The sequence below is a fragment of the Pongo abelii genome, chromosome 11 (assembly GCF_028885655.2).
Source record: "Pongo abelii isolate AG06213 chromosome 11, NHGRI_mPonAbe1-v2.0_pri, whole genome shotgun sequence".
NCBI lineage: Eukaryota > Metazoa > Chordata > Mammalia > Primates > Hominidae > Pongo > Pongo abelii.
In genome coordinates, this window is record NC_071996.2 from 80,829,367 (window position 1) to 80,855,494 (window position 26,128).

General features: G+C 42.6%; 1 protein-coding gene across 26 annotated transcripts in view; it reads left to right on the forward strand.

Annotated features, from left to right (window-relative positions):
• Positions 1-2,238: 2,238 nt before the first annotated feature.
• The window catches only part of OSBPL6 (oxysterol binding protein like 6), a 199,656-nt gene continuing 175,766 nt past the window's right edge, over positions 2,239-26,128 (forward strand). For 9 of the 26 annotated variants that reach the window (XM_054549542.2, XM_063712876.1, XM_003776030.5 and 6 more), the window contains exon 1: positions 2,340-2,464. The gene's annotated coding sequence lies outside the window, so the exon portion shown is untranslated. Of the gene's footprint in view, positions 2,465-25,441; positions 25,900-26,128 lie in introns of those variants that run through there. The other 17 variants (XM_054549544.2, XM_063712874.1, XM_063712887.1 and 14 more) reach the window with 6 other exon arrangements.

The following is a 26,128-nucleotide window of genomic DNA, read 5'->3' on the forward strand; positions in this document are numbered from 1 at the left end:
AACATATGACTTGTGACTTTAACACTCAGCAAGAATGTACGCTTAATGAAAACTTTGCTCTCTGGCACTTTTTTGAGCAATAATCCTGCCATAGCTCAAAAAGCAGTGAAAAGCCTGTTATTCATATTTACATATCTATGCCAGTCTGAGTTTTCAAGATACAGTGATGCACAAATAGGGTGGAGAAACTGCCTTGGTCTCTAGTTCCGTACAGCCCGCTGTGTTTAATCCACCCATTTCCCCAGATGGATGGGTGTAGTACCGTTACCTCTTATTTGACCATTAATCAATGAGACGGGGGGAGACTTTTTCCCCCTGATGTTTAAAACCATTTTTTAAAACTATTAAAATACACATAGATACTATGGAATAGAGTGAAAAGCGTGAGAACATTCTTACACTAAAACGTGAGATTTAGGTTGTGATAGTCCCCTCTCTTCCCCCATAGTTTATGGTTCTCTGCTATTAGGGGTTCAGAGAAAAAATTAGATAACCTCTTCCTTTTCTTTTTTTTTTTTTTTTTTTGACAGAGTCTCACTTTGTAGCCCAGGCTGGAGTGCAGTGGCACGATCTCGGCTCACTGCATCCTCTGCCTCCCAGGAAGTTGAGATTTCAGGAAGTTCAAGCGATTCTTGTGCCTCAGCCTACCGGGAAGTTGAGATTTCAGGTGCCTGCCACCACACCCCCCTAGTTTTTGTATTTTTAGTAGAGACCAGGTTTCACCATGTTGGTCAGGCTGGTCTCCAACTCCTGACCTCAAGTGATCCGCCCGCCTTGGCCTCCCAAAAGTGCGGGGATTACAGGCGTGAGCCACCGCGCCGGGCCTAGAGAACTTCTTTAGGTAAAGATTCTGTGTGCTGTGTGTACTCTCTCATTTTCGTTCACACTTTTGTATTTCTTTTTAAATACATGGGTTTTAGCTTTTTTTCTTTTAAGGGAGAAAGCCATTTCAGTGGAGTTTCTGTTAATGGAACTCAGAAGGAGGAGTAGAAAGGGTGGCTGTGATGAAGCAGAGGTCAGCATCCCAGCTGCTCCCTTGAGGAGTCTGTCTCCACAGCAAAGGAATGAAGGACAAGCTGCCATTGTCGCAGGGTCCCGCATCTATTATTTTGTGACCAGAGGACATGAGAACATTGCTAGTCCAGGTGGAAAAAAGCTAATCCAACAGGTGAGATTGGAGATTCAAGAGAAACTGCATGTGGGAAGGAGTGCATAGAGTCGACTACGTTTCGTAGCAAATCATTTTGTCAGCACAGGGCACAATGAAATGCCATCACAGTTGCCTCATTAGTAAGCAATATCTTCCATTTTTGAAGGCACCCCAGCATGTTCTGTAATAGCTCCCGTTAAGTCCAGTCGATGTCCTCTGGACTCCCCTCCGCCTCCCACCCCCAGATGATGATGACACAAATGTCTTGAAATATTGACATGTCCTCAGTCACTCGTTTACAGAATGTCTGTACAAATATTTACATTACCCCGTCCCTCACAGCAAATTTGCCTTTAGATTAATCTGCCCTCCGAACGCAGGCCGGGAGTGGCTTGGAGTGTGGAAGGGTTTAAGGGTGTGGAAGGGTTGTAGTGAGGCGGGACTGGCTGACTTTGATCGGCTTTGCCAGGGGCTTGAAGGAACCGGCTCTTCCTTTCGCAGAACCCAGGTGTTTCTCTGGGCCCGGGAAGTTTTTGCTCCCGAGTGAGTCAGGGACGGGAGCAGGCACGCACAGTCGCGTAAGTGTATGAAATGACGACCTCAGAAGGGCGCCCAGGGACAGGGGCTTGGCAGCTCCGAGCGGAGGCCGCCAGGCAGCCGTTCCTTTCGGAATTCGGTCTCCCGCAGTGCTCCCGGCTGCGGCGCTCCTGGGCCCGAGCGCTGGAGCCGTTCTGGGCAACTCTCCCGAGCGCGGCCGGCCCACCTCCGCCGGACTGCTCGGAGCGAGGGCTCCGCTACTGCGCGCAGGCCCGCGGATGGCAACTCGGGGTTTCCACGGCGGCTGATCTCGGGACACCACGGGTTCCCACGGAGGCCGGGCCAGGGGAGAGCCCTGGCTGTGGGAACCCGCGTGACTAGGGCGCAGGGCGCCGGGTCCTTAGCCCATCTGGCGGCGCAGGGAGGGGCGCCCGGTAGGGCGAGCGCGCAGCATGAGCCCCAGCCGCTTGCCGCTCCACTCCAGCCGGGCGGACTGGCGGGAGCCGGGGGCGGGGAGCCCGGAGCGCCGCCCCGCCAGCGCGCCCCGCCCGTGGGAGAGGAGGGGCTGCAGCGCAGCGGACCACTGGAGGCGCAGCACGGTCGCCGCCGCCGCTGTCGGTGCTGGAGATCGCGGCTCGGTGCAGGCGGCGCCCATGCCTCCTATCCTCCGCTAGCCCGCGCGCCAGTCCGCCTGCCGGGGCCGGCTCTCCGCCTCCTGCCTCCCGCCGCAGCCGCGCAGCCGCCGCAGAGCCCGCGGCGCCACCGCTCGCCCTCCAGGTAGATGTCCTAGCTGCAAAGGGATTGCTTGGGGCCGGCGCCACGGTGCCCGCATCGCGGCCCGGGGGCATTGTGCGCCTCCGGCAGGCCGAGGACCCCGAGGGACGCGTGGGTGGGCAGCCGCAGCTTCGGGCTCCCAGGGCATCGCCGTCCCCCTGGAGGCGCCCCCGGCCGATAGCCCGGGCTACAGGGAAATGGGGGCGGCGGTGTCAGCCCATTCTCGCGGCCGGGATGGGAGGGGGCGTCTGTATCGCGGTCCCGGTTTGCCGCCCTCCCTCCCCCTCGTTGCCAGGGAATTCCGGCCGCCTGCCACTCGCGCTCGCATTCCCTCGCGCGGGCCGGCGCCCCTGCTCCCCGCGGGCTGCCTGGGGATTGAAGCAGGGGCAGAGAAAAGGACTGATGTAATTGTCAGCGGAAAACCGAACCGGCGCGGGTGAGAGCGCCCGCGCCCGCGAGAGCTAACGCCTACGCCGCACCTTTCAGGGAATCGGGGAAGCCGAGAGGAGCGGCTGGGGAAGTTGTGCATTGGGTTTTATTGTGCGCGTGCACTGCGGACTGCCCTCGCGGGGCACCCCTGCCCACCCGCTGCTGGCGCCCCTGCAGCCCTCCCGGCAGCCTCCGTCCACACCCCCGGCCAGGGCCAAGTCTGCCTTCCCTGGTTCAGACCGGGACAGCGTTTGCATTGCAGTCAAGACGTGCTTCCCCTGCATCAAGCCGGGAGCTGCCCGCAGATCGTGTCGCCGGGGATGCTGGGGGAGGAGGGAATGGGAGACCTGGGGAGAAAGCCTGGAGAAGTAATGACACAAGCGGATTTTCTCCCCAAAGCTTCTGCTGCGTATAGACACATCTGCAAGGCACCTTTTAAGCTGTTTTTGAAAGTTATAACCAGATACTGATTTTGTGACAATTCTGTGATATACCTGAACGGTTGCTTAAACATAGAGACCTAAAGCTAGGGGAAGCATTACATAATGGACATGAAGCAAATGACACGAAACTAAGTGAACCCACTGGGTTACCAGATTATTTCTCTCTTCTGGACACAAAATCCTGCGAGGTTTTTTCTATAGGAACTTTCATTTTTAAATTGCTGGGCTAAGTTTAGCCAATTGTCTGTTATATTCAGTTGTGATTTTTTTTTTCTAAATAATTTTCTTGGACATCTTTTCTTAAATTTAAAAATTGCATACTAATGGTTATATATCACTAAGCTGATTAGGAAATGTAGTCTTCACAAGGTAAAAATAAGAAATTTCCCATCTTAATACCATTAACTTTGTTTTCCTCTTGTTTTGTTTTTGTTTCTTTTCCTTTTTTCATCCTTCCCCCCCACCCCCAACCCCCGCTTTATTTTTTGGAAACATTTCTACAGTTTTGGGTACTGCAAGCTCACAACGTTGATATTTCTATCACATGCTACAGCATTGCAGAGACAAAGACTAATAATAAATGAAACAGAAGACCTCGCAGTAACTCTGAGAGTTAGCAGGGTTCCCAAGGTCGAAGGGAAGCTGCAGTGTAATTCAGCAATAATCACCTACAGAGAATATGCATAGCCCTCATTGGGAAAGGCCCTGATTGGTGGATTTTATTCTTATTATTCTTTTGTAGTAGGAGTTCATATATTTTTTCCCTAAAAAATATTTTTTCTTAAGGTAAAAATGAAATATTTTGAAATTAAAATTTCAGGCTTTTAGAAAGCCTAAAAATCCTGGTTTTGCTCATATTTTTGGATGCAATGTTGATACCGCCATTATACATTCAGTGGATGGATTACCTTTGGCCGTACCTCAGTTTCAGATTACTATGACTTGTCAGGTGACTCTTGGCTTTAGTATGAGGTGGTTCTGCTGGACTTTTATAGGATCACATATGTAAGTTTTCTTATCCCTAGATTGCTCTAACCTTAAGTTAACTTTACTTCAAGGAGAAAAATAAAGTCCTTCCAAGATGAAATCTTTGTGGTTGGAGGTCTTAGTACCACCACAGATACCGGATTAGGTAAACTGCATAAGGAGATAAAAATTCTTGTGACTTTACTCATGAAACTGTTGGACTAGAGAGAAGATAATATAGTTTTGAAAGATAAGGCATACATTCTCAAAAGAAGGATTTTGTTGTTGTTTTGCTGCAAAGGTTAGGTCATCATTATGATACTTTTTAAAAAGTTGTTTTAAATCTTGGGGGAAAAAGGGTCTCATAGTATCAATTGACTTCTGGAACTTTTTTTTTCCTCACTCAATATTATATCTCAGATTCATTGATACTGTATGTAGTTTTAGTTCACTGACTTTCACTGCAGTAAAATATTCCATTATGTATCTTATAACGCAGTATGTTACTCTCTTCTCTCAGTGACCTTTTTTTTAAAAATTTTTTTGAGATATTGCAGTGTTGCTCTGATTATTCTTGTTTCCTGGGCACACGTGCCAGTGTTTCTCTTGGGTTAATACCAAGGAATAAAATTGCTGGTTTGTAGGTTATGTGAATATTCAACTTATTAAGTATTGCCAAATTATATTCCCAAATGGTTGTACTAATTTACATAAGCCAGGGAAGCAATCAAATACAAACACTAAATACAAACGTGCACTTCTGTTTTGCATATATGTCTGTTGAAATACGTATCTTTTTAGAAAGCAAGAGAATGATGAACATAAAACTTAGAATGGCAGTTATCTTTTATATGGACTGGAGGGTAGCATGTGGGGAGGAACACATACATGGATGTTAGTTATTGATAATGACCTAGTCCTTGGGTTTCATGGTGAGTTCCTAGGTGATCATTGTACAGTAATTCCCCTGTTATCCAAAGGGAGTATGTTCCAAGTTCCCTAGTAGATGCCTGAAACCTCCGATGGTGCCAAATCCTATGTATATGCTTCTTTTCCATGCATAGATACCTATGATAAAATTTAATTTATAAATTAGTTACAGTAAGAGATTAACAATCATAATAAACAGAACAATTATTAACACTATACTGTAATAAAAAGTTATGTAAATGTGGTTTCTGTCTCTTTCAAATTATCTTATTACACTGTATTTACTTATTCTCAGAACCTGATTGACCATGGGTAATTGAAACTTTGGATGGGGGGTAGATATTGTATTAAAGAAAAAGAAAGAGGATAATGCATGGACCAGTGATGATATTTTAAGGTTCTAAGGAAAAAGAAAATAAGGACAATAGAGTTTCACAAGACAATAAGCCTACAAGATATTAGTTGAAAGATGAAGACGCAGTCCCTGTGCATAGGCGTGAGTTGCCCAGAGTTCATGGAAGAAATTTGCAAAAAGGTTGAGCAGGAAGTGGTCATGCTGAGAAGAGGAAGGCTGTTGTGGACTTAGAAAATGATATGAACAGAAGTTGAGGGAGCCATGAGAAATTTTCCAGCAGCGAACCACTCAAAGCATTTATACAGTAAGTTTAGGGAACAGATAGGTGGGGGCTACCAGGAGAGATCCAAGGCTCCTCGTTAGGAGGCACTGCTGATTGAGATGAGAGTTCTCAAGTTTGGAGAAAATGAAAAGGATTAGTTTAAAAACTAAAACTACTGTCCTAAAAAAGAAGAGGAGAGTCAAAGGTATTTGACTATAATGAAAAGAAATATGAAGAATCTTGGCGTGTAGTATCAATTTTTTTTTTTTTTCCAGACAGAATCTCGTTCTGTCGCCCAGGCTGGAATGCAGTGGCGCAGTCTTGGCCCACTGCAACCTCCGGGGTTCAAGCGATTCTCCTGCCTCAGCCTCCCTAGTAGCTGGGACTACAGGTGCGTGCCACCATGCCCAGCTAATTTTTGTATTTTTAGTAGAGACAGGGTTTCACCATATTGATCAGGCTGGTCTTGAACTCCTGACCTCGTGATCCGCCCACCGTGGCCTCCCAAAGTGCTGCGATTACAGGCCTGAGCCACTGTGCCCAGCCCAAATTTTTTTTTTTTTTTTTTTTTAAAGAAAATAGTGGAGTTGCTGTGGGAGCTTTTAGTGAGGTTTAAACATCTCAAGTATGTGGTAATACATATCCAAGCTCATGTTTGAAAACATGCAATATGGTGTCTGCTTTATATGTAGAGTTTTAAAAAAATTTTTAGTTTTTTTGGATACATAATAGGTGTATATATTTATGGGGTATGTGAGATATTTTGATACCGGCGTACAATGTGTAATAATCACATCAGGGCAAATGGGGTATCCATCATCGCCAGCATTTATCCTTCGTGTTACAAACAATCCAGTTATACTCTTTGAATTATTTTAAAATGTACAATTAAATTATTGTTGACTATAGTCACCTATTGTGCTGTCAAATACTAGATATTATTCATTGTTTCTTTTTTTTCCTTTTTTTTTTTTAAAGGGACGGGGTCTCCCTATGTTGCCCAGTCTGGTCTTGAACTCCTCCTGGGCTCAAGGGATCCTTCTGCCTCGGACTCCCAAAGTGTTAGGATTACAAGCATGAGCCACCACTCCCAGCTCACTTATTCATTGTTTCTATTTTTTTGTACCCATTAGCCAACCACTCCTCCCCCAGCTTCTCCACTACTCTTCCCAGTGTCTGGTAACCATCCTTCTACTCTCTATCTCTATGAGTTCAATTGTTTTAATTTTTAGCTCCCACAAGTAAGTGAGAACATGCTCCTCATTGATAATGTCTAGCTTAGCTACTGCTGGATTCTCCGGACCTAGCACATGGTGGGGTGTTGAATAAATATTTTTGGAATGAATGAATGGATTTTAAGTAATTGGTTAGATTTTTCAGGTTTTTGGAGATGTTACAAGTGTCAATTCATGTTAGTCATTGCTTCTTTCTTATTGAACTTATATACTTTTTAAAAATAACTTTGAGGCTGGGCGCAGTGGCTTACACCTGTAATCCTAGCACTTTGGGAGGCCAAGGTGGGTGGATCACTTGAGGTCAGGCGTTCGAGATCAGCCTGCCCAGCATGATGAAACCCACTCTCTACTAAAAATACGAAAATTAGCTGGGAGTGGTGGCGCATGCCTATAGTCCCAGCTACTCAGGAGGCTGAGGCAGGAGAATCGCTTGAACCCAGGAGGCAGATGTCGCAGTGAGCCAAGATTGCACCACTGCACTCCAGTTTAGGTGACAGCGAGACTCCATCTCATAAATAAATAAATAAATAAATAAATAAATAAATAAATAAGAGAACTGCGGCACAAAGAGGTTAAGTAATCTGCCCAAGGTGTTTTCCTTATCTGTAGTATGGACGTACTATCTGTAATATGGACATACTATTAGGGCTTAACTCTCCAGTTGTGTCAAATATTCTGTGAACTTCTGGCCCAGAGTAAAAACTCGCCACATATTGCCAGCAATGTTAGGGAGTTGTTGTTATAGAAATAGTACCCCCAAAGGTACAATAGCTAAAATGACCAAGGATAATTTAATTGCATCTCAGTTTTTCAAGTAATAAACATTCAAATAGAACATTTCTTTCAAATTCATCTTTGTCTAACTCAGTTGGCCTTGCGTATATTGTTGGTGTTTAGTGACTATTAGATATGACAGTTTGTACATTTGTTATATTCTGAGAGGAAATTAGATGCATCATATATCCATTGGATGTTCTGGATTCTTCACTCAGGCTTTGCCATGTTCAGTGCATAAATACTATCTGGCAGACAGTAAAATATGACCAAAATTATTAATCCCTATGTGTGATTAAAAGAAACATAAACATAAAACTCTATTTTCTTAAATCAAATGAGAGCTTTCATGTGTCAGTATCCAAAGGCAGCGTTTTAAATTTTGATTATACTGTGAAATTCTGCTTTAAACAAATAAAAATTCACATTATTTTCCGTCCTCTTCTCTTCCTCCTTAAACCCCTACCATTACTCGTTCTACACACTTAACATTTCTGTTAATTTGCTTCTGAGGGAATGCTTGGGTATTTACTGCTAAGTGTTTTTCTGGGTCTTTCTAGAAGGCCGACTGATTTTATTGCTTAGGTTTGGGGCCAAATCCTATGGATGCCTGGCTCTCTGAGATATTGCGTCTTCAACCTTTAGCTGTCTGTGAGTGACTGCTCAAATGTCATGGGGAGCCTCTGCAGGATAACCATTAAGGGTTTTTTTTTTTTTTCATTTGTTAAATCCCCAAAACTAATGCTATTAAGGGGCTTTTCATAGAACTAGAAAGCTCTATGTATTCATCTTTTTAACTCCCACATCACATAGCCTTGTACATAGTGGACATTCAGTAAGTGTTGATAAATATACAATTTTTGTTAATTGATTCGTATAAAATTACACTGTACATTGTTTGCCATTTGAAATGCTAATTATAGTTCTGTTTGGTTTGTGTTTACATTCTAATCTTTCAAAACACTGGGAAAAAAAAAACTTTAAGCTTTTTCCCTTTAAACTTTGAAGGAAAACACATATTTGGATAAGGCAGTGCTGTACTTCTAGTCTCAAAGTGTCCATTATTGGGTAGCTAACTGACAATTATTTCTCTGTGTAAGAAATATTTTTTAAAAATTCTTCGAGGATAATGCCTAATTATTCTTTGTGAGCTGGCCAAATTTTGTGAAATAATGAGGTTTAGGGGTTACATTTTTCAAAGCCAGCAATAAAATATACAAAGATTAAAGCACATTTCTTTAAGTTGGAGGTGCTGGAGCTTTTTAGTTGCTTCTTTTTGCTTTTAAAATGGGCCATTTGACATTTATATGCAAATCAATAACATATGAGTTAAATGCAAGCAAGGTTCTGTTTCTTCAGACACTTTTTTTTGTTTGTTTTTTTTGAGATAGAGTCTCTCTCTGTCACCCAGGCCCGAGTGCAGCAGCGCAATCTCGGCTTACTGCAACCTCCGCCTCCCGGGTTCAAGTGATTCTCCTGCCTCAGCCTCTCCAGTAGCTGGGACTACAGGTGTGTGTCACCATGCCTGGCCAATTTTTATATTCTTAGTAAAGACGGGGTTTCACCATGTTGGCCAGACTCATCTTGAACTCCTGACCTCAAGTGCTCCTCCTGTCTTGGCCTCCCAAAGTGCTGACATTACAGGTGTGAGCCTCTGTGCCTGGCTCTTCAGACACTTCTAAAAACTGCCCACAAATCATGATGTAACTTTCTTCCTTTTTCCTCTGCTGGCATAGATGATTACTATTATAAGAAATTAGTAATATATTTTTGAGGATGGTGATGGAGTGTTGTACAGGGGTGTTCCTTGATTTTAATATTTTCTATAATTCCTTGACATTTTCTTTCTAAAACAGATTTTCTTTAGGACTTCCAGAAATGCTTTAGGAATTCCAGATGTTTCTTTTTTTTTTTTTTTTTTTTTTTGAGACGGAGTCTTGCTCTGTCACCCAGGCTGGAGTGCAGTGGCGCGATCTCGGCTCACTGCAAGCTCTGCCTCCCAGGTTCACACCTTTCTCCTGCCTCAGCCTCCCGAGTAGCTGGATTACAGGAGCCTGCCAGCACGCCCGGCTAATTTTTTGTATTTTTAGTAGAGATGGGGTTTCACCGTGTTAGCCAGGATGGTCTCGATCTCCTGACCTTGTGATCCGCCTGCCTCAGCCTCCAAAAGTGCTGGGATTACAGGTGTAAGCCACTGTGCCCGGCCCAAATAAATATTTCTAAAATTGTAGACTCTACAAATGTATATTAATATTTCATTTAGAATTAAGATTAAATTTACCTTTCTGATTTGAAGATTAAGAATCATGGTTACTCTGTCTAAAGAAAATACTGGTGGGCAATGTTGGGAGTTAGCAGTTGGTAGGCATCTGATTTTCATAGAAGCAACTCAAAATGACAACTTGAGAGTGAAAAAATGGCCATTTTCCAATATAGTGATTCTTTTGGGATTACTTTGAGAATATTTTGTATCAAGAGACATATTTTCTTATTTATTTATTTATTTGAGATGAGGGTCTCACTATGTTGCCCAGGCAGGAGTACAGTGGCTATTCACAGACATGATCATGGTGCACTACAGCCTCCAGCTCCTGGCCTCAGCCCCCTGAGTGCCTGGGATTATAGTTGTGTGCCACAGCACCCGGCAAGAGACATATTTTCTTAGTGGCTCAATATCTAAGACTTAACTAGCACATTAGTCTTTCCAGCATTACCCAAATCACAGAAAGTATCTTAGAAGTAATTTTGTAGATGAGGAAACTGAGGCTCTGAGAGTTGAGTGAGGTGTCCAAGCCAGTGCCAGACTTGTACTGACCATCACATGCCTGGATACTAAATCATCCTGACCTGGCACATGGTCCACATTAGAGTTAATTTGTGAAAACATATATGTACAGATGTAGAAAAAATACTGAAAGGGACCTGTGGCATTTGTTTTCAACCTGAGAAGTGTGCCTGACAATTAGTGTTCCCGTGACCGTTCTTACATGTGCTTGTTAATTGCACTTATAGTGCTTTATCAGATATGATGTCAGCTTTAAGATCAAGTCACATAGTAGGCTCATAGATCTTTCGGGAATGGCAGAATCCAGATAGACTTTGGGTCAGTTTTTAATCAGCCATTCCAATCTGACACTACAGTGAGTGCTTATAGTATTGGAACCTTATAATAGTATACTTTATTTTCTCTCTTCCTGACTTTTGTGCTATTGTTGTCATATTTATGTAATAAACCCCACATTATATTGTTACTGCTTTTGTTTGAAAAGTTATCTTTTAAAGATATGTAAATGATAATTTACAAAATCATATATTTACTATGTATTTACCATTTATGGTGCCTTTCATTCCTTTTTGCAGATGCATATTTCTATCTGGAATCATTTTCTTTCTGCTTAAAAGGACTTCTTTTAACATTTCTTGTTTCCAATGGTGATAACTTTTTCACTTCTGTGTGTCTGAAAGTGTCTTTATTTTGCCTTCAATTTTGAAGATATTTTCACTGGGCATAAAATTCTAGGTAGACTGTATTTTTCTTTTCAGTGCTTTAAAGATGTAGCCTCCTGTTTGCATTGTTTTCAGTGAGAAATCTATTATCCTTTTCTTTGTACGTACTGTATCTTTTTTCTCTGGCTGCTTTAAGATTTCTTTTTATCTGTCGGGCGCTGTGGCTGATGCCTGTAATGCCAGCACTTTGGGAGGCTGAGGTGGCAGATCACTTGAGGTCAGGAATACAAGACCAGCCTGGCCAACATGGTGAAACCCTGTCTCTACTAAAAATACAAAAATTGGCCGAGTGTGGTGGTGGGCATCTGTAACCTCAGCTACTTGGGAGGCTGAGGCAGGAGAATCACTTGAACCTGGGAGGCGGAGGTTGCAGTAAGCTGAGATTGTGCCACTGTATTCTACCTGGAGTGACAGAGCGAGACTGTCTCAAAAAAAAAAAAAAAAAAAAAAGAAAAGAAAGATTATTTTTATCATTGGTGTTGAGTAATTTGATCATGATGTACCTTGATGTGGTTTTCTTCATGTCTTTTGTGCCACTGAGATTCATTGAGCATCTTGAATTTGTGGGATTTTCGTTTTCAAGAAAGTTGGAAAAGTTTCTGCTATTATTTCTTCACATATGTTTTTCTGTTTTTTCTTCATTATTCTGTCTTTTGTGGGGAGTCCATGTACTGTATATTAGGCTGCTTAAAGTTGTCTCACAGCTCACTGAGGCTCTGTTCATTTTTTAAAGTTCTCTTTTCTCTGTTTCACTTTGGATAGTTTCTATTGCTATGTCTTTACACTTAGTTTCTTTTAACTTTTTTCTTTTTAAATTGAGGTAGAGTCTCACCTCAGTTTATGAGGTGAGACTGTGTTGCCCAGGCTAGACTTGAACTCTTGGGCTCAAGCTATCCTTCCACCTCAGCTTCCTGAGTAGCTGGGATTATAGGCTTGTACCACTGTGCCTGGCCCACATTTAGTAATCTCTTCTTTGGCAATGTCTACAGTATTAATCTCATCCAAGGATATATTTTTAATTTCAGACTTTGTAGTTTTCAGCTCTAGAAGTGTTATTTGGATCTTTAAAAATATCTCCATATCTCTACTTAACTTTTCGAACATACGGAATATAATTATAACTGTTTTTAATATCCTTGCCTGCTAATTCTAATCTTTGTGACAGCTCTGGGTCAGGATCTCCTTACTATGAGTCATATTTTCCTGCTTCTTTATGTGCCTGGTAATTTTTGATTGGATGCTAAATATTGGGAATTTTACCTTGTTGGGTGCTGGATATTTTTGCATTCCTGTAAATGTTCTTGAGCTTTGTTCTGTGACGCAATTAATTTACTTGGAAATAGTTTGACTCTTTAAGGTCTTGGCTTTAAGATTTATCTAGTGGGACCAGATAGTCCTCAATTTAAGGCTAATTATTTCCATGAACTAGGCAAGACCCTTCTGTGTACTGTGCCCAATGTCCGCTGAATCATGAGGCTTTCTAGTTTGGCAAGTGGGAGTAGACTGTTCTTGATTCTGTGAGTGTGGGCACTGTTCTGTCATCTCTAGTGCGTTCTAGTGTTTTTTTCTCCAACCTCTTTGGCTTCCTTATACCTATGAGCATGACTTAACTGAATTCTTTTCTTTTTCTTTTTCTTTTTTTTTTTTGAGATAGTCTCACTCTGTTGCCTAGGCTGGAGTGCAGTGCCGCGATCTCTGCCCACTGCAACCTCCACCTGCTGGGTTCAAGCGTTTCTCATGCCTTGGCCTCCCGAGTAGTTGGGACTACGGGTGCATGCCACCACACCCAGGTAATTTTTGTATTTTAGTAGAGAGGGGGGTTACACCATGTTGGCCAAGCCAGTCTCGAACACCTGACCTCAAGTGATCCGCTTACCTCGGCCTCCCAAAGTGCTGGGATTACAGGCGTGAGCCACCCTGCCCGGCCTTACTGAATTCTTGAGGGGAACTCTCTGCAGATCTCTGGAAATCTCTCTGTGAAGATCTCCCTTTTCCTTTGGACTACAGCTGCCTTGGTTTTTCTGAACTGTCAGCTCAAGTCTGCTGCCCTGGGCCTGGGTTCCCCCTCCCTGTACCACTGCTGGAAACTCACTCAAGGTGGTAACCTAGTGTAGTCTTTCTTAGGACTCACCTCACTCCTTTCCTCTCTCTTGGGGATCACTGTCTTTTGTTGCTTGATAATATCTTGAAAACTATTTCTTTGTATGTTTTGTCCACTTCTTGGTTGTCTCCAACAGGAAGATAAATTCAGTCCTTCATCTTGGCCAGAAGGAGAAGTCCCCCAGATATCTGTTGAAAGTGAGGAGGCAGGCAGAGGAGTGAAGTGGAGGTCTTGAGGGATTGTGGTAAAAGTTAACATAGCCAGTGCAGTGAAGAGGAAAGAGCTTACCATTGGAAGCCCACCTGAGAGGGAGAGTTACTCTAGCAATGCAGTTGAGTGAGTTGGCTAGCAGTTTTATTGATTCATTGACTGATTCCTTTTTGCTACTATTCATTTACTTATTCAGTGCCTACTCTGCACCAGGGTCTTAACATACATTATTTCTCATCCTTACAATAGGCCTTCAAGGTGTTGGTATTGTTAATCCTTTACCCCCACACGCTACCCCACTTTCCCCCACCGTGAGCCCCAGCCTTTCTCAGTTTCACAGATGAGAAAATAGAAATGTCAACTGACTGCCAAGCTCCTGCAGTTTGTAAATTGTATAATCAGATTTCAAACCCAGTTTCCTGTAGCTCCAAAGCCAATTGGCCCATAATGCCTTTTCCTTGCCAGGGTTGGGATTTGTGTTTGAGACGGTGAGTTGGGGGGAATTGAGAGTGCTAAAAAGAGGTTGAAGTGACAGCTCATGATTAAGTAGACAGGGAAGGGAGGAAGCCAAAGATGAAGGCTGGTGGATGGGAAGAAAAAAGAAGCTTCAGCGGCCTTCAGTTCTCTATGGTGTGGACAATGGCTGTAATGGCCTTAAAGAAACAAGGGAGCCTGTAGTTAGCCCCAGATGATGACAGTGAGAAGTGATGGGGGAGAAAGAAGTCTTAGAATTCTACCTGATCTAATAAGTTCTGGATCTCTAATAACAGTTCCAGATAGATTGTAGGTCTGAGAAAGGTAAAACAACAAAGCTTCTAGAAAAAGAAAATAAGCAAAGATTTCCTAAACAGGACATAAAGAGTGCTCATGATAAAGGAAAACGATAGACAAATTGGAGTTTACTGAAGGATCTTTTCAGCAAAAACACTGTGCAGAGGACAAAAAAATCAAGCAGCACAGCAGGAGATATTTCCGGTATATATGCCCAAGTCACTTTTAGGTCAGCGACTTGGACAAATGAGAAGTTACATGTAGTCACTTATTGAAACACTAATTCATTAGTAAATATGATAGATTGGTATATTTCCAGAATTGTTTGTCTAATCCTCTTAAGGGCATTATATCACTAAGCAGCACAGCTAAGTGTTTGATCAGTTTAATTAGAATGATCATTTGTCACACTTGAGAAGCATTTGGCTCTTGGCTATGAAAATATCAAAGGCTGGGCAAAAAAGTATTAATTTTGCCTTTTTTGAAAATGATATTTCAAACTGTTAAAATCTAGTCAGTTGAATTAGTACGTAACCTTCAACTACTCGAGCCTACCCAATATGCTGATTAATCAGATGATGCATCCAACTTTTCCACAATTCTTTTTAATACTGTATTACACAGCCACATGATTAAGATTTCTCTTATTGGCTGTTTTGAGAAAGTTGGCATCTAATTTTTGTCTTGTGTGAAGAACTAAAGTATTTTCCAACAGGTAGAATGAAACAAAAAAGACCCGTCTTGGGTTTATGTGTGGTGAAAAAGCTAGCATATACTGTGTCAATACAAAGGAAACTGAGAACCCAAATAGCACTTAAAGTTGTGTGGTTAGGGATTATGAGGCATGACATAGCAATGAGACTGAGTTCACAGGCTGCACAGGAAAAACGGTGTCCTTACTTGATCATCTTCCTCTCTATACAGTGGACAATGGGACAGAAAATTAGCACAAAATGATGAGGCCACTGTCATGTAACCTGTATACTTAGTGATATCATTATCCAGCCTTTGGTTTTCAAGATGAAGAAAGGGATAGAAAATCTGATTTATGTTGAATCACTTACCATAGGGTTTAGTTTACTTACCAAAGGCTTTAGTAAGCTCTTTACCAACTCTTTCTTACAGGAGGTTTTTTTGTTTTGTTTTGTTTTGTTTTGTTTTTGTTTTGAGATGGAGTCTCGCTGTGTTGCCCAGGCTGGAGTTCAGTGGCACAATCTCGGCTCACTGCAACCTCCGCCTCCCAGGTTCAAGCAATTCTCCTGTCTCAGCCTGCCGAGTAGCTGAGACTACAGGCACCTGCCACCATGCCCAGCTAATTTTTGTATTTTTAGTAGAGATGGGGTTTCACCATATTGGTCAGGCTGGTCTTGAACTCCTGACCTCAGGTGATCCGCCCACCTCAGCCTCCCAAAGTGCTTGGGATTACACATGTGAGCCACCACACCCAGCCTGTTGTTGTTTTTGTTTGTTTGTTTTGTTTTTAGTAGACAATTTAGGTCTCGCTGTGTTTCCCAGGCTGGTCTCAAAGTCCTGGACTCAAGCGATCCTCCCACCTCAGCCTCCCAAAGTGCTGGGGTTTTTGTTTGTTTTGTTTTGTTTTTAAAGAGAAAGTGATAGCCAGTGCGTCCCTGCCTATAAAGGTGGCCTTGTGTGGGTGCACCTGTGAGTGCTGCTGTGGCAGAGTGGTATACTGGTTTCCCATGGCTACTGTAATAAATTACCACAAACTTAGTGGCTTAAAACAACACAAATTTATTCTCTCTGGTTCTGGTCCTTGGTGTTCCTTAGCTCATCATGGCCACATAACTCAAAATCTCTGTTTTATTTTACATCCCCTTTTCCTCTGTGTGTGTCTTCTCCTTTTCTTTGTCTGTGTCAGAACTCTTTCTGCCTCTGTCTTACAAGGATACATGTAATTGTATTTAGGGCCCACCTGGATTATCCAGGATAAGCGCCTCCTCTCAGTATCCTTCACTTAATCATATGTTTGGGGGTCATATATGGCATATATGGTAAAATATTCTCTCTTAGTCATATAAGGTAATATCTACAAGCTCAGGGGATTAGGAAGTGAACATAATTTTTTAAGGGTGGGGTCGGTGTGTATTTTTCAGCCAACCGCAGTTGGTTTTTCCAGCTGTGAGTACATCTGCATCAGGAGATGCCTGTAGAAGTAAATTTGGGAACATCTGCATGCCATGAGTATGCAGGGGAAGTCACCTATGAGAACCTCTTGTGTGCTGACCTGGAGTTTGAGCTGCTGTGTTTGTCTGGGGAGGAGGGTGGGAGATGGAGATGGAGAGAGTATTTTGAAAGAAACTTGAGGGAGGATATCAAATGTACAAGATATTTTTCTAAAGCTAGGTAGTAACTGGTTTGAAAAAGTCTAATTTAAGAGGTAATAACTTCAAGCTAATTTTAAGAGTATTTTTTTCTCTCTCAACTATTTGATGATAAGCAAATATTAACCAAATTATGGAGACTGAATTTAGAGAACTTGTGTGCCAGTGTGACAATTAGCAAAGTTTTATTAGAAATAAAGTGCCGGGCTGGGCATGGTAGCTCATGCCTGTAATCCCAGCACTTTGGGAGGTCAAGGTGGGCGGATCACCTGAGGTCAGGGGTTCGAGACCAGCCTGGCCAACACAGTGAAACCCCATCTCTACTAAAAATACAAAAAATTAGCCAGCGTGGTGGCACGTGCCTGTAGTCCCAGCTACTTGGGAGGCTGAGGCACAAGAATCGCTTCAACCCCAGCAGGTGGAGGTTGCAATGAGCCAAGATTGTGCCACTGCACCACTCCAGCCTGGGTGACAGAGTAAGACTCTGTCTAAAAAAAAAAAAAAAAAAAGAAAGAAACAAACAAAGTGCCATCCAATAGAATATTAATTTGGTTAATACTTGCTTATCATCAAATAGTTGAGAAAGAAAAAAAAATACTCTTAAAATTTGCTCGAAGTTATTACCTCTTAAATTAGACTCTTTCAAACCAGTTATTACCTAGCTTTAGAAAAATCTCCTGTACATTTGATGTCCTCCCTCAAGATCCTTTCAAAATACTTATTTGCTTATGTTTTGATCTTAAACCTTTTTTATTGTCAACACACACCTCTCTCCTGTATTGGATCTCCTGCTTTCTATGTCTTCGTGTTTTCCTCTTCTTTGCTTGTCCCTCTGTCCCTCCCTCCCCTCCCCTCCTTTCCCCTCCCCTTCCCTCCCATCCTCTCCCCTCCCCTTCCTTACCCTCCCTTCCCCTCCCCTCCCTTTCCCTCCACTCCCATCCTTTTCCTTTCCTTTCCTTTCCTTTCCTTTTCCTTTTCCTTTTCCTTCCCTTCTTCCCTCTTTCCCTCCTTCTGTCCTTCCATCCTTCCTTCCTTTCTTCCTTCCTCTCTTCCTTCTTTCCTTCCTCCCCTTTCTTTCTTTTTAATGTAGCACACCCTCCATTAGCTTCCTGAGAGGGTAAAGTTTTTGAGATCTTAAATGTCTATAAATATTTTTACACTATTCTCATTCTTGGTTGATAGTTTGGGCCTAAAATTCAAGGTTGGGAATAATTTTCCTTTAGAATATTCAAGGCTTTAGTCCACTGCCCCCTAGCTTCTGAAGTTACTGTTAAGAAGACCAAAGCCATTCTAAAACCTAAGTTTGTTTTTCTGTCTGGTAGTTAGTAGTATTTTCTCTGTTTATGTTCAATCTTTTGTCCGTCTTTGGTGTGCCGTTTCAGTCTGGAAAATTAAGGTCTTTAAGATCTGAAACATCTTCATTAGTTTTATTGATGCTTTCTTCCCCTCACTTTTCCCTGTTCTCTTTTTCTGGAATTCTGATTATTTGGGTATTAGACTTTCTGGATTCATTGGTTCTTTAATTTTCTTATGTTTGCTTTCATATTTCTTTGTTTTTAATCTTCTTGCCCTACTTTCTGGGTGATTTCCTCAACTTTATTTTCCTTTTCCTCTTTTTTTTTCTAGGTTTTCAAAGAGGCAGCTTTCCAGCTTTTCTATTGAGTTTTGCATGTTTGAAATTTCTTTGTTCTTTCTTGTTTTTTTCTTTTTCTTTTTTTTTTTTTTAGCATCCCTTTCTTGTTTGATGGATGATGCAATATCTTCTGTCACCCCTCTGAGGTTATTGACATTTTCTGCTCCCTGCACAGAGAAACCTCGGTGTCCTCCAGGTGGCTTTCTTTATGTTTGTTTTGATCTGTGTTTCATGTTTGAGTTTTTCCTCAGATATCTGGTGATTGTGGCTTGTCTGCTTCTGTTTAAGAGTAAGTCCCCAAGGGAGCTGATTTGAGAGCTTCAAGTACTCAAGTGGGTCTTTTAAACTGAGGGCTTCATGGACAGAGCTGGTCCTGTAAGGAAGCCCGCTCTCACTACAATAGCAGTATCCTGAGGTTTTCCTGTTAGACTGGGCAGATTTCACAGAGATCTCACAAGCTTTTGCCTGAAGGTTACAGGTCTGGCTACAATTAAGAAAAAAAAACTGCTAAATAACTTAAAAAGCTTCCAAGACATGGTGCCTTTTTTTCCCGCTTTTCTCTCTTTCCATACTATAGCCATATGTACTCTGAAAAATAAGACTTTATTAAAGACTATAAGAAAATTTTTAATTTTTATTTATTTATTTATTTGAGATAGGGTCTAACTCTGTCTCCCAGGCTGGAGTGCAGTGGCATGATCTTGACTCACTGCAACCTCTGCCTCCCGGGTTGAAGCGATTCTCCTGCCTCAGCTTCTTGAGTAGCTGGGATTACAGGTGCCTGCCACCATGCCCAGCTAACTTCGTTTTGTATTTTTTAGTAGAGATGGGGTTTAACCATGTTGGTCATGCTGGCCTTGAACTCCTGACCTCAAGTGATCCTCCTGCCTCCCAAAGTGCTGGGATTACAGGCATGAGCCACCACACCTGACCTATAAGTAAATTTGACAGTTAAAAAAAATCCAGCAAAGACTTTCAAACTGACCTTCCCCTGCAATTAGGACACCTTAGTATTTTACTGTTAGATGATTCAACCTAAGGATATTATTTGATGGCCTTTTGGGTTTGGATATCAATTTAGGAAGAAAAATGCAGATACATTATGCCTTATATACAATGGACATAAAAATGACCCTTCTTGCCTGGGTGCAGTGGTTCACGCCTGTAATCCTAGCACTTTGGGAGGCTGAGGCGGCGAATCACTTGAGGTCAGGGGTTTGACACCAGCCTGGCCAACCAACATGGTGAAACCCTGCTTCTACTAAAAATATAAAAAATAAGCTGGGAATGGTGGCGCATGCCTGTAATCCCAGCTACTTGGGAGGCTGAGGCAGTAACATCACTTGAACCCAGGAGGCAGAGGTTGCAGTGAGCCCAGATTGCACCACTGCACTCCAGCCTGTGCAACAAGAGTGAGACAATGTTTCAAAAAAAAAAAAAAAAAAAAAACACACCTCTGTCTCTGCTGGAATGGCTCAGAGGCTGAGACAAGGACAGGGGTAGAGGGTTGTTTAAACCCAAGCTACTCACTCTTGCCTTTGTATCTTGCTGTATTCGTGTAGGGCATGAATTTATACTACATGGATAGAGCAAGATATAAAATCAAGGCTAGGTGCAGTGGTTCACGTCTGTAATTCCAACACTGTGGGAGACCAAGGCAGGAGGATCAGAAGTTCAAGACTAGCCTGGGCAACATAGCAAGACCCTGTGTGTAAAAAAATAAAAAACTTAGCCATGTATGGTGGTGTGCGCCTGTAGTCCCAGTTCCTCAGGAGGCTAAGGAAGAAGGATTGCTTGAGCCGACAAGTTTGAGGCTGCAGTGAGCTATCATTGCACCACCACAATCCAGCCTGGGCTACAGAGTGAGATCCTATCTGAAAAACAAACAAACAAATAAACAAAAACCCAAAAAATCAAGGAGGTCCTGAACCACTTAGTTAATCCTAAAATCCCTGTATACAAATAGGTGAGCAGGTGCCTGACTTTCAATATGGTTTCAGAGACTGGATAACCTTGTGTCCTGGGGCCCAAGGGGATGGTCTTTGATTAATATCTGACTGTGCCTAGGGCTCAGCTTTCAGTTTGTCCCAGCCCCAGGACAGCTGGTCTCCTCAGGGCTCCTGCCAGAGCAAGATTGCTTCCGGCACTTGCTCCTGACCTCAGCTGGATGCCATTTTGATAGAGATTCCCTATCCTCCTGTAGCTCTGCAGCCCTGCCAGGGCTGGAGTCTCTACCTGACCCCGTTCTGAAGCACCCACTACATCTTCATCTTTGCTTTTGGATCTCTCAGGTGTCAGCCACTGGCCCCAGCCCCTTATTGCTGCCCTACCATTACCCTCTGCCCAGATTCCCAGCTCGGAGCCACATGAGCCCTTTCCCTTCTCCTTAGAGGAGTGGTATCTTCAATTGTAATGCACTGTGTTTTCTTCATTAAAGCATTGTTGTAAGTGGTGGTTAGGAACTCTGATTCCGTTATGGCTTCCCACATGGCCTGGACTCCACCAATTATAACACATTTTAAAGGAATAGTATATGTTTTGATTTCCAGGTCATACATTTGAACAACCAACTTTTTGGCATAGGTTCCATTGGGAACTTGGGGGCCGCCTTGCCATATCATGCAAGGGAGGAAAAATGTCATCATCAAATATTCATTAAGTTCCCACTCGTGCCTCGTGCTGTTGTGCCTGCTGAGTCTGTGAGGCCTCTGCTGGGCCTGTTTTTATAAACTCTAATAAGGCCGCCTTACAAATTGCCCTCTGAAGCTCAGCACACTGTAGAGGTTTCCCTGACATACCCTGTGTCATGCTAATGGGGAGGATTAAGGCAAGAAGTGTTCCTAATCTGACAAAGTGCAATTGTAATTTAAATATGTCCTTTCCTGGAGCCCGAGTTCTTGTAGTCACTGAGCCTGCACTAATTTGTGTGATTCTTTTAGGGCACTCTTCTTAGAGTTTTTTTAAAATTAATACTTCCTATGGGTTCAGTGTTTTATTTCAAGTGAGGCATTCTTAGAATAATGTGACACAGAGTGATTTCTGAAAGATTAAAGCAGTGTGTTCTGAGGTGAGCCTTACAATTAATTGCCTGAATTGGCTCTAATTATACATAAAGAGCCAAGCTATTAGTGTTAAGAAGAAGTGACTTCAGAAAGTACAGTTGGTCCCAAAGACCAAATAACTATTGCAAACAGTAATCGGTGAGGTGGTACTTATTGTATAAAACACCTTAGCTGGAAATTACTTGTGTCCATTCTAATTGGGTTTTCCCCTTACACTTGGTTATTTCCTTTTCAGTGAAAGTATGCAATTTTTTAAACGCAGAGGCTAAAGCTAAAATAGCTCATTGGAAAACATTTTTGTGTAAACGAGTGTGCCCTGTGTGAACACGGACCCTCTTGATTATATATATATATATATATATATATATTTTTTTTTTTTTATTTGAGATGAGTCTTGCTCTGTCACCCAGGCTGGAGTGCAATGGCGGTATCTCAGCTGACTGCAACCTCCACCTCCCGGGTTCAAGCGATTCTCCCGCCTCAGCCTCCTGAGTAGCTGGGATTACAGGTGCACACCACCACACCCGGCTAATTTTTTGTATCTTTAGTAGAGACAGGGTTTCACTGTGTTGATCAGGCTGGTCTCGAACTCCTAGCCTCATGATCTGCCTGCCTCGGCCTCCCAAAGTGCTGGGATTACTGGCTTGAGCCAACACGCCCGGCCAAGCACCGGCCCTCTTGATTGCTCCTCTTTAGATACTTTTGGAAGCTCTTCTTCCACCCACGTAAAATGTCAGTGCTTCCAGGAATTTATCCTCAGTCTTCTCACTCCATACTCCCTCCCTGCTTGACCGCATCAAGTTCTGACTCTCTGCTAGCGAATTCCAAATTTATCTATCTGGGCCAGGTCCCTTCTGAATTCCAGAGGCACATTTTCATATGGCTATCTTACAGGAATTACAAACTTGTGCATGCCCAAAACAGAACCGTAGACCATGATTGTCCCTCCCAAATCCACCCTTTCCCACCCTGCCCCGGCTCTTCCACTTGGGAGATCACCCAACACTAAACTCCATGTCTTGTTGATTCTACTGCTAACCGTGTGTCTCCATCCTCATCATCCTGCCCTTTTTCATGCCTCCATCGTCTCCTTCCTAGACTGTAACAGAAGCCTTGCAACTGGTCTCTATCAATCCAATTTGCTTCCTGCCAAACTATACACACCTGCTAGGAAAATATTAAAGCACAAGTCTAATCATGTCACTATGTGCTTAAACACATGCGTTGCTGTCAGTTATTTGACAAATTTGACAAATCATTGTCTTTTATTTGTGTGGCTGTTTGATCTTATATGTTCCCCATTCCTAATTTACAACAGCCCAGACTGACTGGTCATCTTTTAGGTGCTTGAATTCATGTAGATGGTTTACTGCATAAGGCCTTTGCACAAGTGTCTGCTATGACTGGACTGCTCTTCCTCCTGTCGTCTGCCTGGCTACTGCCTGCTTGCCCTTCTCATCTTCAGTGTCATTTCTCGGTGGCATTTCCAAAAGCCCTCCCCAGTTGGTTAGTTCCCCTACTAAATATGCCAACAGCATCCTGTATTTCCCAGCACTCATTATAATTATAATTAATCAAGTACTTGTATAATTACTGGTTTGATGACTGATGATGTCCCACTATCCTGTAAACTCCCTGAGAGCAGGGACCATGCCTGTCTGGCACACCATTCTCTCCCTAGTGCCTTTCATAACAAATATTTGCCAACTGAATGTGTAATGAATTCAGCTGGACAGAAGCCATGGCATATGTTATATGTATTTGAACTTATGTTTGAATATGGGGTATCTGATGTTCTAGGAGCCTGACTACTTCCCACTCCAAAATGAGGCAATCCTGTAAAGGCCTTATTTAGATCTTGTTAACCGTTCAGCTGTTACATCCTCTTTCTCCTTTTATTCTGGAAGTAGATTGGTCAAGAGTTCTACCAGAGAAACAGAACCAATAGAAGATAAAAGATTTATTGCACACATTGGCTTGCTCATTTGTGGGGGCTGGCTAGGCAAGTACAAAATCAATCCATAGGACAGGCTGTCTGGACGAACAGGCTGGAATTCTCTGGCACAGGGTGGGGCTGCTGTTCCCAGGTGGAATTTCTTCTCGGGGAACTCGGCTCTGCCCTTAAGGCTTAACTGATTCAATCAGGCCCACTTATAATCTCCTTCACTTAAAGTCAACAGATTGTGGACTTTAGTCACATCTACAAAATACTTTCACATGGAACCAGGCACGGTGGCTCATGCCTGTAATCCCAGCTACTCGGGAGGCTGAGACAGGAGGATCACTTGAGCCCAGGAGTTTGAAGCCAGCCTAGGCAACATAGTGACACCCTGTCTCTTAAAAAAAATTTTTTTTTAATCAGCTGGGTATGATGGCACGTGCTTGTAGTTCCAGCTACTCAAGAGGCTGAGGCAGGAGGATTGCTTGAGCCCAGGAGATCGAGGCTGCTGTGAGCTGTGATCATACCACTGCATCCACTCTGGGCAACAGAACAAGACCGTGTCTCTAAACAAACAAAAACCTTTACGACAATGCCTGGATTAGTGTTTGGTTTAATAACTAGACTGTAGCTTGTAACAAAGTTGACACATAAAACTGACCATCAAATAAGTCTTTGATGCAAAGTACTGGTTAAAAAGCAAAATTATCCTTTTTTTTAAAAAAAAAAAAGAAAAAACAGAAACAAAAAACCTTGATACTTCTGGGATTGGGAATGGTAATGAAATGTTTTATTCAGTGGGTTTCTTATTAGTTATGAGCTATGGAAGTAATGTCTATATAAAATAAGTTTTTACCTATTCTGCTGATGTATGGCAAATAACCTCATTCCTCTGCTATCCAAAACAAATGTGTCACTATTCAAATGTGAATCAGTAATAAAATTCTAGGAAAATTGGCCCTTTTACGTGTAGTGTTTCTAATAAGTGGACAACTCCGTCTTCCACAGGTGCCTTTTTGTTTTTAGCACAGCAAACATTTACTGAGCTCAGAGCAGGGCAGTGGAGATGAGGCTGAATACCACCCTTAATTTCAAGGCTTTGCATTGTATTGTGGTAGACAAATAAGTAAAACCTAATTGCAGGCCCAGAGTTCTGCGAGGTCGGAGTATAGACGGCGAGAGAGACCTAGTTAGATGCCAGAGCTTGGGGACCCAGCTTTATTCTGCAGAGAGAGAAGAAGCCCTCTCTCTTGGGGAGTGTCATGTTCCTGTGATTTAGGGAGAGGAATCTGGTGAAGTAAGGGAAGGGAGGGAGAGTGTTAGTGGCAGGAGTCAGAGCTGAAACTTTGGCAGCAATGTTGAAAAAAAGAGGCTGGGTTCTAGCACTAGCAGAGTTTTGTCAACTGAGGAGATGACTTTGAGGTGACCAGTAATGGAGGTGTGTGGTACTGGAGGAAAAACGAATGTTTAGTTCTGGGGCAGGTGAAGGGGACAAAAGGTAAGAGTTGCTATGTATTGTGCATCTACACTGGGTCTGGTGTGTGATACACACACAATTTCATTTATTGGTTTGGAGGCTGGTGTTATTTCTAGCCTGGGTGAAATCACCTAAGGAGGGTCTTGAACCAAGGGAGAAGTTTGAGGAAGGTCCTAACTTACTCATTTGGGGGGGCTGGCTAGGCAGGTACAAAATCAATCCATAGGACCTTGGTACCGAAGATTCTTTTTTAGGTCTTTCATCTTTTTATAAAGGGTAATATAAACATGCCACTTTAAATATTACCTGACAGCTGATTCTAAGAGGATATGTTTGTATTTAAATGTTGGTTAGTAGATATTGGAAAGGGGGAAAAAAAGGATTACGTTCATGAATGATTTCTCTGTGTTGTCTTGTTAACTCCCAAAGCGAATTGAGAAAGCAGAGGTTTTTGGCCCTGAATATGCCTCTTGGTACATGAAATCATATTCACTCAATTTACTTTTTAAAAAGGCAAGTATGAAAGACTCTCACTGACCATATCTGGGAAAACTAGAGTGTCAAAATAAATGAGAGTAACAGATTGTAAGTCATTACATGAAATAGGATTCAATGAGTCTGTGTTGATAAAAATAAATAAGCGGAGGTGAGAGAGAGGAAGCTCTTCTTTTATTGGTTGGGAATGCTGACCAATGAATGTAGGAGGAATGTAGGAACTAGAACAATCACCATTTGGCAAACACAGTGATGGTTGATTAAGGCAGGAATTGTCAATGGATGCTAAGTTTGGTGGATGCTAAGAATGGAGGCTTGAGGAACAGGATATTGGCATAGTCTCATAGTGTTTCTCTACAATGTACCTATCAATTATGAGGAGGAAAATGGTGACTTTATGTTTTTTTGGCATCTTCCTGCCAGGAATGTGTGGCCTGAGTCTGGTCATGAGGAGACATCAGATGGATTGAAATTGAGGGTGACCTGAGTCATCTGAGAGAATAAAAGGTTTGGCTCGTTAAAACTGTCAAGGATGAGAGACAAGGAAAGACCGAGAAACTACTCCACACTGAAGGAGAGATTGGATAACTAAATGTAATGCATGGTCCCAAATTGGATCCTGGGCCTGGAAGGAGAAAGAGCCACTGTTGGGACAAGCTGAATGGCATTTGTGAATTAGACAGTAATATTCTATTAGCATTCAGTCACTGATTGAGCTAGTCAGATGGTTATTATA